Consider the following 13,405-nt stretch of genomic DNA (forward strand, 5'->3'; position numbering starts at 1 on the left):
TGTTTTAACAGATTACCACAAACTTGACTTAAAATGATACAGATTTATTCTTAACACCCCCGGAGGCTGGCAGTGCAGAGTCAAGAAGTCTGCAGAACTCTGTTCCTTCTGAAGGCTATTGGGGAGAATTCCTCCTCACACCTTCTGGTTTGTCTCCTTTGTCACATGGCCTTCCTGCTGTGTGTCTTCAATTCTCTTCTCCTATAAGAACACCAGTCACTGGATTGGGGGCCCATGCTAGTCCAGTTTGACCTCATCCTAACTTGATAACTTAACAAAGACCTTACTTTTAAATAAGGTCATTCTTATCAGTTTCAAGTTTAAGACTGATGTATATCTTTCTGGGGGACACAATTCAATTTATAGTACACCTAAAGAAATTAAAGAAGACGTCATCACTAATGGGACCGAGAAATTATACACATAGGACAGGATGCAATGAGAAAAAAGTGCATCACTTCTGAGACATTCCTGGTGGAGATCCATAAACTGAATGTAATCAGGAAGAAACTCAAATCTATACTTACAGACATTGTAAAAAATGGTCTATGACATTCAAAAGTATCAAGTCATGGAAGATATGGAAACACTGAGGAACTATTCCAGATTGAAGGAGTTCAAAAAGACCTGACAATAAATACAATGATTCATCCTGGATTAGATAATTTTTCTATAAAAGACATCATGGGAACAATAGGCAATACTTGAATGGGTGTAAGGATTGCATGGTGAAAATCTAACAAGTTAATTTCCCGATTTTGGTAAAAATTTACTATATTATGAGTATGTCTTTCTTTGAGTAATTACTAAAGTATCTGGAGTGATAGGGCATCACATTCTCACTTACTTTCAAATAGTTCTGGACAAATTTCCTTTGTATTATTCATGCACCTTTGTTCTAAGTCTGAAATTACTTCAAAATAATAATTATTTTGGCGTAAAAAAGAAATAAAGGTTAAAAACCAGTGGAATATATAGTTAACTTAGTTCAATAAAAAGAATACTATGTCCTTACATAGAAACAACCTATATATTTAAAATGAAATTTTCATATCAATTTTAAGCAATTTTGATTAAAATAACAAAAGGATATTTTTCAGGCCAAGAAAACATAAAGAAAAAATTTAGTGTGTCAGCACACACACACACACAAGTAATGAGAAGAAAATTAATATCTGAGAATTAAAATTCATTATAACATATTAATTTAAAGATGGAGGGCTAGGGAGGTATCTCAGTGGTAATGCACTTGCCTGGCATGCATGAGCCCTTATGTTCAATCCCCAGCACAAAAATAAATAAATAACTTAGATGGAGTTCTTTCAAATCCCCTGAATCCAGAAATATTAATTCCAGAAATTCATGAAAGAAATTATTTTATGTAACTTAATAAACATATATACATAAAAAGAAACCCATCAAAATGATGTTTATCATATCAAAATTATAAACAAGATATATGAACAGTTATATTCATACTGTTGGATTTAAAATGATAATTTTTGTTATACTTTGTCTTAGATCATTCAGTAATTTTCTATAACAATTTACAACAAACTGCAAACATAAACAACAGAAATTTGTTTTACATAATTTTGAGGCTGGGAAGTCCAAAATAAATGTATTGGAATAATCATTGTCTGGTGAGGGTCCCCTTCCTGGTTCAGAGATACCTGTGTTCTCACTATGTCCATATAACATAGAAGGTGTATCTTTGCTCCCTAGGGTGTCTTTTAGGAGAGTACTAATCCCATTCCTAGGGGCTCCACCCTTGTGACTTGATTACTTCCTAAGGGCTCCGACTTCTAATGCCATCATTTTGGAGGTTAGCATTTCAACATATGAATTTCAAGAGGAACAAAACATTCAGTTTAAAGCAGGCTTTACTTGTATTTAGCCTTTTCCTGACTATAAAATATTTAGGTAAGTCATGTAGTTAAAAACTTAAGAACCCCTTCATTGTGACAAAATGCTAAGGGCTCATTTCTTTTATAAATAATAGCTTGAACACTGGTAGAACATTTGGGAACTTGTCAATGCTCTCTAGTCTGACCTATTCAAAAAAAATGTGTGTATGTGTATATATATATATATATATATATATATATATATATATATATATATATATATATATATATATATATACACACACATACACACACACACACACACACGTGTATGTGTGTGTGTGTATTTGGTAATATCCAAGTATATTTCTAGAAAAGTGGTTTATGCCAAATCAGATAGAGGCATTTTATTTACTAGGTCATGTCTTTCTTTTGGTAAGTCTTTCACTGTGACTTTCTAGAAAAACTTACTTGGTTTTGCTGCTAGCTCAGTGGCCACTACCGCTTTCAATCTCCTTTGCTCAATGTCCTCATTAGTTTCAGTTTTAGCTGTGGGAGAACACCAGCGCTCAGTTGTTGGACTCCTCTTTCCTTACTTTCATTCCTATGTTGGGATCTCATGGCTTTAAGTATGACTGGGCTAATGACTCTCAGAAGTTGTGGCTCCAGCTTGGATCTCTCCTCTGAACTACACCCTTCTACAATGGCCTACTTGCATTTCCTCTTGAATGTAAAATAACATATCAGTTGTAACAAGTCCAAATATGAACTTCTCATCTTCCCTTTCCCCATACTTGCTCCTCCATCCCAACTAATGACAGGCCATCCTTCTAGACACTCCATATGAAAACCAAGAAACCTCCTGGGCCTCTTGTCTTTCTCTTACTCTCCACATCCAGTCCATCAACAATTCCCCTAGGTTCTTCAAAATCTCTCCAGGTAAGACCATTTCTTACCATCTCCATGATGATCAAAACTCTCCAGATAAGACCATTTCTTACCATCTCTCCTATCTGAGTCTATTTTCTGTTTCTAATAACATAAGACCAGTGTCTGAATACGTTAATAAAAATAGAGAGATGTATTTGAGCACATGGTTCTGGTCCAGTTGAGGGGCTCATCTCGTAATGACCATCTTGCTGAGGAGGTGGCAGAAGCACAGGGAATCATACGACAAGAGAGACAGCAAACAAAGATCTAGCCAAATTGGTTTTTATAGCAGATCCACTCTTGAGATAATCCATTAACCCATTAACCCATCAGTCACATGAATGGATTAATTCATTCATGAGGACATAGCCCTAATCACCATTTAAAGATCTCATCTGGTCCTACCACTTAATAGCTCTTTTTAAAAAATTTGTTCATTTTAGTTATACATGACAGTAGAATGTATTTTGATATATCATACACACATGGAGTATGACTTCCTGTTCTTGTGGTTAAACATGATGTGGAGTTACACTGGTCGGGTATTCGTCTATGAACATAGGAAGGTTATGTCTGATTCATTCTACTGTCATAATAGCTCTTAATGGGGATCAAATTTCAACATGAGTTTCAGAGGGGCCAAACCACCATCAAACCATAGCACCTGCTTACCACTGGGTGCAAACACCATGACGTCTTATGTGGATTATCCCAAATGTTTCCTAACAGGTATTCCTGTTCACACTATTGCCTCTTGTTTCTCAGCACTGCATTCAGCATGTTCTTTTTTGTTTGTCAAATAAATCACATGTCAAGTCCTTCTGAGCTTCTCTAGGTTTCTCAGAGGGAAAGCTCTCATCCTCTAATGGCATTAAATCACAGACCCAGTGGCTCAATATATTTTACAGATCTATACTACATTAGATATATTATTAGAGTAATTAAATGGAGTAATTTAGGTATATTTAGACATTATATTTATAATAGCCTAACATTTATCTGAAGAATAAGATTATTTGAGAGTGTATGGATCCCAGGCACAGCTTTCAAATTGAGATTTTTTTACTTCCAATTAAAAAAAAAGGTCAAGATTTGTGTTGCTGGCATACTGACTCAAGAAGAAGAGGGGATTCCTGACCAAAAATTATATGACATTGCCAGTCTCTATAACATGACTCCATAAGTCAAGTTCTTTGAATTAGCCCAAATGTCAAGCTACAAAAGCTGATGATCTTAATGAGATCCCAAGGGGAAGGCAAACAGTAAATAAAATATAGTCTTTTTAATTATTAGAAGAGTTTTTTTTTTCATCTTAATCATACTTTTGAGTTAATGTCTCTATAAAAAGTAATCCTAAGTAACTAAGTAACTCAGAAACACATGGACATTCCATAACACAGTATTATTCATTATTAGAACCCCAAATTTTAATTTTAAAACATTTCCATCACTCTTTGCATAACTTTAATTTTAATAACTGTGTTTTTTTCTGAATTATAAAATAATTAAGTGTACATTTGTGAAAATTCTGGAAAAATAAGAATAATCACCTCTGCTCTTATCAAATAATTACTATTGATATTTTGCTACATCCCTTCCATTTCATTTCATATGTATGCATAAATGTGTGTATACAACATCCACATACACAGTTTTTATGTCCTGTATATATGTTTGTTTTTTTCCCATTTATTCTAATAGCATAAGCAACATCCTGTTGCTAGAATTCTTTTCAAGAATTACTTAATGGTTGTCATTTCCTTAGCATGTATTATCATTTGCTTGACCATTCTCTAATGTTGGTTATACTGATATTTTCCAGGTGATTTGAGTCTTCACATTTGTAAAATGACATGAAAAGAGAAGAAAACAGACTTAAGTAGCATGAATCGTCACCTTGATATAAAAGCATAAAGTATTTTTTCTTAGAGAAGCCTTTGGAGTCTTTTGTTTTCCCACTGATTCCTGACACTGACATACCTCACAACAGCTCTGAAGGTCACAGAAACTCTGCCAGGAAGACTGGGGAGAATGAATGAGCATGCATCCACCTGAACTTTGCCAATTCCAGACAGATTTCTGTAAACATTCACTCTGGTCTGCTCTTCAACACCAAGACTGGCCCCAAAGCACAATACCACAGAAGTAAACAAAGCCACACAGGCTGTGAGTGACAGCACCCTGACACTAAGCTGCACATCTCTCACTATTTTTAAAACACTAACAAAGAAAAAGGTATTTTAGTTGCGTGCATGGGCCTCTCAAGGGTCCACGTGTTGAAATTTAATTCCCATTGCGAGGTATTAAGAAGACAAAAACAATCCAACTATGGGGTATACAGGTGAGTCCCCTGAGAGATGATTAGGATTAGATAAGGTCACAGGGTGGAGCCCCTGTGATTGAATACTATTGGCTTTATAAGAAGAGAAAGAGAGATACCTAAACACACCCATACTAATGTGTGCTTCCTGTCTATTGCCAATGTGAGGCTCTGCACCATCTTGGGACTCTGCCAACAGGAAGGCCACAGCCACATGTGGTCCCTTGACCTTGAGCTTCCAGAACCACGAGTCGAAAAAAATCTCTTTTCTTTATAAGTTTTCCAGTCTGAACTACAGTAACAGAAAATTGACTAATACAGGTATTATTTACATTTTATATTTTGTAGAGCATCTTGTTATGAATTTCTCATTTAATTTCCAAAGTAACTATGAACTTGGTAATGGAAGCAATTATTTTATAATAATTTAGCAATTATTTCACATTTTTGGTGAAGGTGGCTCAGACAGGGTAGAGGATCTTTTTTAAGGTTCTTACAGAAAGAAATAAGTGGGGCCATGGCTCAAAGACAGGCTTCCTCATTTCTTCCTAGTGTTCTCTCCATTATGTGAGTTCAGAGGGGAAAATGCTTGATTATAGGAGGTTCTCAAGTGAGAAATATTTCCAAGACAACTTTCATTGAATTTCATTGAGGTGTATAAGTCCTACACCCCCTCCAGAAAGGAAAAGTGTATCTAGGGGTGCAGGTGGCTTTGGCCAGTGTTTCTGAACTCATCCCAGAAAAAGGATTAGAACCATACAGAACCAATCATCTGCCCACTCCCTGAAGCAGTGAGCTGCAGAGAAGACCAGGTGCTTGAGAAGCAACCCACACTGTCCCAATCATACTCTCCTTCCTCTCCTCATCAATGCCTGTGGAGGCTTGGAGGGATTGGGACCGCTGGATGATCAATTTCAAAGTCAAGGTTTTAATCATGAGCAGCTGCAGATCTGCTAGTGCTCAGTAGGATATGCACATGGGCATATCTTATTTTTACATGACTTCACTGGACATTAGTTAAGTGCCTCGTGTCACTGTATTAAACACAAGAGAAGACTAAGAGACCAAACAAAGTTCCTGTCTTCAAAGAATAAAGATATAAATATAGATCTAACCTAAGGTCAGGTCAACAAGAAAAAATAAAGCAGGAAAAGTGCTGAGGAAGTGAAGGGAGATGGGTGGCAATAGCTACTCAAGGTAGAATTGTCAGCTGTGTGTTCCTTTTAATGGTGTCACATATACAAGTAGTGCATTGAAACTATGAAATATGGGTATGATCACTTAGTAGGAGACTAAAGTTTACTTGCTTTAAAATGATTTTGTTTAAGTAAAAATACTGATAAATAATAGAAAAGTGATGCATAGATATAAAATAATTAGGAAGGTAATACCCATCGACAGCTTATCTAAGGCTGGGTGTAGGCGAAGCTGTATGACATTATCTTCTTTGTTCTCTTACCTGCAGACACCTGCAGGCATTGACCACTTGTGGCCTGGTCAAGTTCAGGGCAAGATGGAGTCCTTGGTCAGCAGCTAAATCCCTTGCAACAAATTATTTAACTCTAACCACTCAGGACTCAGAAACAGAAGCCCTTAATATAAGAAACTGGATGTCAATGCCATTCTTTTTCTACGTGCCTACGTTCTACATGGTGTACATAATGTATACTATCCATGAGGATGACGAAAAGACATCTAGGAATGCTAATTTTGCATCCTGAATTCAAAGAGGACATTGGTCTGGTTGTTTAGTCATTCAAAACCTCACTTAGTGTTTAATCCATCTATATTTCTACTCCTCGCTTTGTGACATGATCTGTACCCATGGTGCTGCAATACTTAAAATATGGATTAGAGAGGGAAAATGAGAGACCTCATTTTTCATTCACACAGTTTAATGGGAGTAGTGATGGCATGACAATTAAGCATCTTGGTTGCTATAGCTATCATCAGCATTAGGAACAGACAGAAGACAGATAAAGCAACTGAAGGACTCTGCAACACCAGGTCCGCTTTTAATAATAAAATTGTAACGGCGCCACAACTAAGTCGTTCACACACCTATGTTATCATTGATGCCGAGTCACTAGTGTGTCTTTGCTCTCCCTGATCCAAGGTTGCTCAATATTTCCACCATACATCTTGCTCCTGTGAAACAGTTTCCCTTTTGGTTTTGAATTGGAATTATGTCTGAATTGTGAGCAGGCAAAATGGAGTGAGGATGTTGGATTGGGGTACTCTGTGCTCTGTTTTTATAGGAAATAATAATTGCTAGAGAAAGAAATGAATTCTAAGGGGCAAATAAAGGTAATTGTAAAAGTCAATTTTTTTAGGCATCCTTTACTCCTGTACTCCAGTGGTTATGAATGTCTCCACAGCCTCACACTCCTGCTAGGAATCCTTAGCCATCGCTCCTTTCCTTTTCTTCACGTAGTCTCCAGTTTAATCAGACACAGGCAGGTGGGCCTCTTAGGTCATGTCAAGTAACTTGAATTTTATTCCAGGTGAAGCAAGGAGTCTTGGGGAGTTGTGAGCAGGGCAGCAATGTGACCCAAGTTATACTTTTAAGGTGCCTGGACTGTTGGGATATACAGCAGGAGTCATGTATAAAGACACAGCAACAGTCACCAGGATAGTAAGCCAGGCTTAGGTATCAACGGTCATCTTCAAGACACACTCTGGAATTAGCGCTAGACTTCCTAATGAATCATACCTGAAGGAAGACAGGAAACTCTGGGTTCTCTCCAGGCCAAACAGAAGACTGTTGAAGGCTGGGGGCAGCAGGTAGGAAGGGTAGTCATCAAAATTTAATTTGTGAAAGTTTCTGTTTGAAATGCTCATCAGACCCTCTGGGAGCTGCCACTTGGGCAGCTGAACCTTTGCATAGGACTCTGTGGAGGGAGCATAGTAGGGCATTTGAGGGCTTCTTTCCCAGGCCTACTTGTTAGAGGGTCTTCTTTAAAGTTTAAAATCCTTTAATATTGATGTGACCTTAAATCTAACATTATCCTAGCCCCTGGCACCTAGTAAGATCCCTCCCAAGGAATCATACTGACCCTGGCTCTCCCCTTCCTGCCCGTGCAATCCAGGCCAAAAGTCTTCTCCCCTGTACAGTTCATTGTCTCTTCAAAAATGAGCTCCTGACCCCATTTCAGAGACTTTATTAAAAGCATTGAGCAAAATACCTAGAAATAAAAACCATCACTGACAGCATTGAGTAACTGGGTGAAACACAAGCAAATAGAAATAATGTCTTGTCAGTGTACTTGTACTATTTAAACACAAGCCTTTGTATTTATCTCTCATAGACTCTCATGATATATGTTACAGATTTATTATCCCATGTTAATAATTCAGGAAACCAGTGGAAAGATGTTTAATACCTTCTCTAAGTTAAAGAGCTAGATAGTGACACAGGCTCAAACAGCTTTCTCCCTCCAGCCTGTGTTCTCTCCACAGTTAATCTAGATGAGCTCTCAAGTAGTCAGTCCACTCCCTGAGGTACAGGGCCCACAGATATGGACAGGGTAGCACTCAGGACCCTTTAGGAAAGAGCTCGCCATTCATTCTGTTAGAAAGGAAGTTAGCAGGCTGACTCCAGTGGCCAACGTCTTCACAATGCCATATCTTCACAAAGGAATCTCTTTAAGGGACACCACACCATCTTCCACCCTCTGTCACTGTGAAGGAAGTCAATCAAAAACAGTATTATGCCCAGAAGAGAGGATAGGGTGGCAGATATCAGCACCGTTCAGGATCTCAAGGATGCAGAATGGTATTTCTTAACACCTTTACAGTAAATTCACCAGTATGAGTCCTTCAGAAACCAGAGGGATATTGAAGAACAGTCTTTGCTAAAGGGGATCAACATAGCCTCAGCCACATGGTATACGGGTATTGATTTAGAGAGTATATTTTTTTACATTCCAATCAAAAAAAAAAAGAGGATTAGGAACATGGAACATAAAACAGTTTTTTTTTTCATATAATGCTGCTCCAGCCCATAGACCTAGTAGTGAGAAAGAAAGCCAGCTCCAATTGGGGCCTGGAGCAGGACATAGCTCTGCAGAGGTCCAGGCTGCAGTCCCAGAAGCTCTGTTGCTTCAGCCATATATATATGCTGTAGGCTCTCTGATATTGGAGGATCAAAGAGATGCAGAATAGGGTTTAGAAAGATGCAATGTGATTTCAGTTCAGCCTCAGGGGAAAGAGACACTATGCCAGGCTCTAGAATTCTAAAGGAAGAACCTGCTGTCTACAATAGAAAACTGCACGTTACAAAACCAGTTCCTAGTTATTACATCCAGGCCAAGGTCCAGTTACCAAGTGACCCCAGGTATCTATGCATCCTGAGCATCCCCCTTTGAAGTGGGTCCTCAAAAGTGGATCCTGAGTGAGACCTGAAGGCACAGGTAAGCTGCAGGATCAAGTGGTCCAAAGCCACATCACCCATGAATCATTCAGGCTGAAGGACTTCTAAGTAAAGGAAAGCTCTCGCTTTTTTATAAGGTGGAGCAGGAATATTTTTATCATTGGAGCAAAAAGAATATGTGTGGGATTCTATTTCTCTAGGTCCCTCTTGGCACTCCCTCTTGGCACTCCCTTGCCCAAGCGTGACTATAAAGAGACACTTGTGTTTGGACACCTTAGGAGGGATAGCCAGGGTTACACCACAAGTGAGCTTACTGGGACTGTTGGGATATACAGCAGGAGCCATGTATGAAGACACAGCAACAGTCACCAGGATAATAAGCCAGGCATAGGTATCAATGGTCATCTTCAAGACATACTCTAGAGTTAGCACCAGACTGAGTAAGACTGGCAGAGGTGATGGCTGAGGCTCAGAGGACTTTAGAATGGAGAGTGGCTTCCTTAAGGCCAGCTGCAGAAATGGGAGCTGACTTTTCTCCAACCCACGGAAGTTTCTGACCAGAAAAAGAGGCCACCATGTCCCTGAATGTGCTTTCCCCGACTACGCATTGAGAAGTGGAGACACATAAAACAGGCATGGTAGCCACGGGCTAAGCTGCTCAGCTCCTCTGGAGTCTGATTTGCTGACAGCTCCACAGTGACCACCTTCGACCCACTTCAGCTCTGAAGCCAAGGCCAGACTCTTCCCTGGCAACTGCTGTTGCTAATGACAGAACCACAGGGGACCAATCATGCCATCCATGCCCAACACAGGGTGTGCACGATGGGTGATCCTTGCTGTGAGCTCCTGCTGGTTGGCAGTGGTGGTGTGGTCTGAGACTCTCCTTGCCCTGTCCCCTCCTTGTGTCTCTCACAGGGTTTAACTCCCAGTAAATTTCTTGCCCTCCTAACCTAGCTCCTGTTCCAGAAGTCCAACACAGCATAGCGTCTCTGCCTTCAGAACACAGGCACAATATTGAGAGCTGGTAGATGGATAATGATATGGACTGGACAATAGGACAGTTTTCAATGGATCCCATAAGCTGAGTCCTTTGACTCTATAAGCAATTTTTTAAATATTTATTTTTTAGTTTTTTTTAGGTGGACACAATATCTTTATTTTATTTTTATGTGGTGCTGAGGATCGAACCCAGTGCCTCATGCATGCCAGGCGAGCACGCTACCACTTGAGCCACATCCCCAACCCTCTATAAGCAATTTTATTTCCTTTCTATATGGTGTGTGACATCCAAGGTGTCTCACTGTCTCAGTTCTCTGAAGAAATTACTATACCTATTTCCTTCAGAGCTATCAAAAGCACTGCCTCAAATTCAGCTCAACAAGTATAAATTCCAGAGTAGATTAGATTAATAGCTGATCCTGCTCTGAGTCTTGTTCGTGTGTAAATCACCTAGCTCTGCTTTGCCCCCAGCCTTTTTTGAAGTGTATTGAAAGTATCTATGACTTTAGACCTGTGAGCCATCATAGAATTGACAGCTTCCAGCATTCTCCAGACTCATCTTTTCCTAAATTGCCCAACCAGCCAGAGCCCAAATGGCCTAGCATTCACCTATGTCTGCAGCCATTACACTTTTCCTCTCACCTGTTGCAAGACTATCTTTGCTTTTTTTCTGGGTCCTCCCTCCTGATTCCTAAAACTGCAGAGACCAGTGTATCTGTTTTAGTGGTGCCTCACAAAGAGCAAGAATTCTACCCTGACCAACCCCACTAACCCTGATTTTAAACCAAAGAAGGGATCTCTTATTGTGTTAGTCAGTTTTTCATCTCTGTGACCAAAATACCTGATGAGAACAACTTAGAGGAGGAAAGATTCATTTTGGTTCATGGTTTCAGAGGTACATGGTCAGCTGGCTTCACAGCGTTGGATCTGAGACAAAATATCTGGTGGAAAGGGCATGCCAGTGAAAATTCATGGCAGCCAGGAAGCAGAGAGAGGAGCCATGAACAGATAAAGTCTGAAAGACCACACCCCAGTAACCTACTTCTTCCAGCCATGCCCCACCTGCCTGTAATATTCCCCACTTCCAGTAAATCCATTCAAATTATTAACCCATCAAATGGATAATCCACTGATAAGATTATAGCCCAAATGATCCAGTTGTTTCACCTCTGAACACTGAGGCATTGCCTAACACATGAGCTTTTGGGGGACATTCAAATCCAATCATAAAACTTAGTAAGTACTACAGATCTTGTTCTCTGAAAAACGGGGGAGCCAGGAGAAAGGGGCACACATATTGGCCTCCACTGAATATGATCTGGTTTCAAACCACTTTTCCTAATCTTAAGGTACTCACAGGAATGCTTTATTTTGAAGAGAAACCAGCTCTCCTCTTTCATACATGCCATTTCCCTGATTTTACATTGCTTTTCTAGAGGTAAAATAAACTGAAACAATCAAAATAGTGTTTGATTTCATTATATTCTATTTTCACCCTTATACAGAACTAAATAGACTCTATTCAATAAGGGAATTCAACAAGGCTTTGCCTTAATTCCATGTGATCCTTTGTTCTGATGTGGTATTAAATAGAAGAGGCTATTTATTAAAAGCCTTCATTGTAAAGACAATACATTTTAAATTAGGCACATATAACAACCCCTCATTGACCCACTAACCTTGGAAAATGAGTTATATCGCCAATGCATCAGATATTTGCATGGCCAGTCCTTCACATTTCTAAACCTCTGCTCAGATGTCAAGCTTTCAAGGAGGCCAACCTGGATATCTGTACTGAAAACTGGATTCTCCACCATCTGTCTTAATTTGTTTGTTTTTGAGTCTACAGTACTTATCATCTTCTAGTGTTAATTTGCTTATTATCATTGTATTGTCCTCTTCACTTCACAGAAATTTACGCTCCAACAGAAGAGTAAGCTTCTAAGCTTTTACTGCCTTTTCCCTGGGACAAATACCTACAACGGTACCCAGATTAGAGCAATGCAAATAAATGTTTTCTGAAGAAAGTATATATTATAGATAACTGCAAGTTAGTTACATTCCTGCCAAGCACATTTAAATTCAAATGATATTACTAAAAAAATCTTTACCATTTTCTTGGTGATACATATCCCCATTATTTGTTCTTCCTTTTGTTATTTTTTTAACTGCTTAAGTAAAATAAGAAGAAATTCTCTTTATAGAAATGACTACAGATAACACTAAAGTTTGATATCATCCTGAAATATAAGCACTATAAGAAATTTGTTGTACAGTTTTCCAGAATCTTCTCTACTTACTGATATATGCATAGATAAACTCACAAATATGGCTGTGGTGTTTTTAAGCAAATAGTATCACATTGTGCATAGTCTACAACTTAAATGTTTTACTGAACTAGAATATACATATACGATCACATAGATCAACTTTATTTTTATTTTTGGTATTGCTAGAAAAATGCATGCTAGAAAAGTGCTTATTATCATTGTATTGTATTTTGAGGTGTCCCCAAAAGCTCCCATGTCAATGCAGCACTATCCAGAGCTGAAATCATTGTACTATAAGAGTTGTAACCTCATCAGTCCATCCTAGTTTAAAGGCACTAGCTCAGTGGTAACTTTTGCCACTGAGGAAGTGGGTCACTGGGCGCATGCCCTGGAAGGGTCCACCTTCCCTGCGACCTCTTCCCCTCTCTCTGCTCCCTGGCCTCCAGGAGCTGAGCAACTTCCATCTGTTGCACCCTTCCACCATGATATTCTTCCTATCTCACCCTGGGCCCAGCGCACTGAAGTGGGCCCACTTATGGACTGCAGTTCTGAAACTGCAAAATAAACTTTCCAAGTTGTTTTTGTCAGCTATTTTGGTCACGGTGATGAAAAGCCAACTAATACAGTACTCTATCATTAGGCTACATCCCCAGCCCATAGGTCAATT

At 39.0% G+C, this 13,405-nt stretch overlaps 1 long non-coding RNA gene across 1 annotated transcript in view; it reads right to left on the reverse strand.

The window, feature by feature from the left end:
- LOC125610547 overlaps positions 1-13,405 on the reverse strand; it is a 220,935-nt gene that overhangs the window by 86,273 nt on the left and 121,257 nt on the right. The gene's annotated exons all lie outside the window — the stretch shown is intronic.

This window comes from Marmota marmota, unplaced genomic scaffold, assembly GCF_001458135.2.
Source record: "Marmota marmota marmota unplaced genomic scaffold, marMar, whole genome shotgun sequence".
In the NCBI taxonomy this organism is placed as follows: Eukaryota; Metazoa; Chordata; class Mammalia; order Rodentia; family Sciuridae; genus Marmota; species Marmota marmota.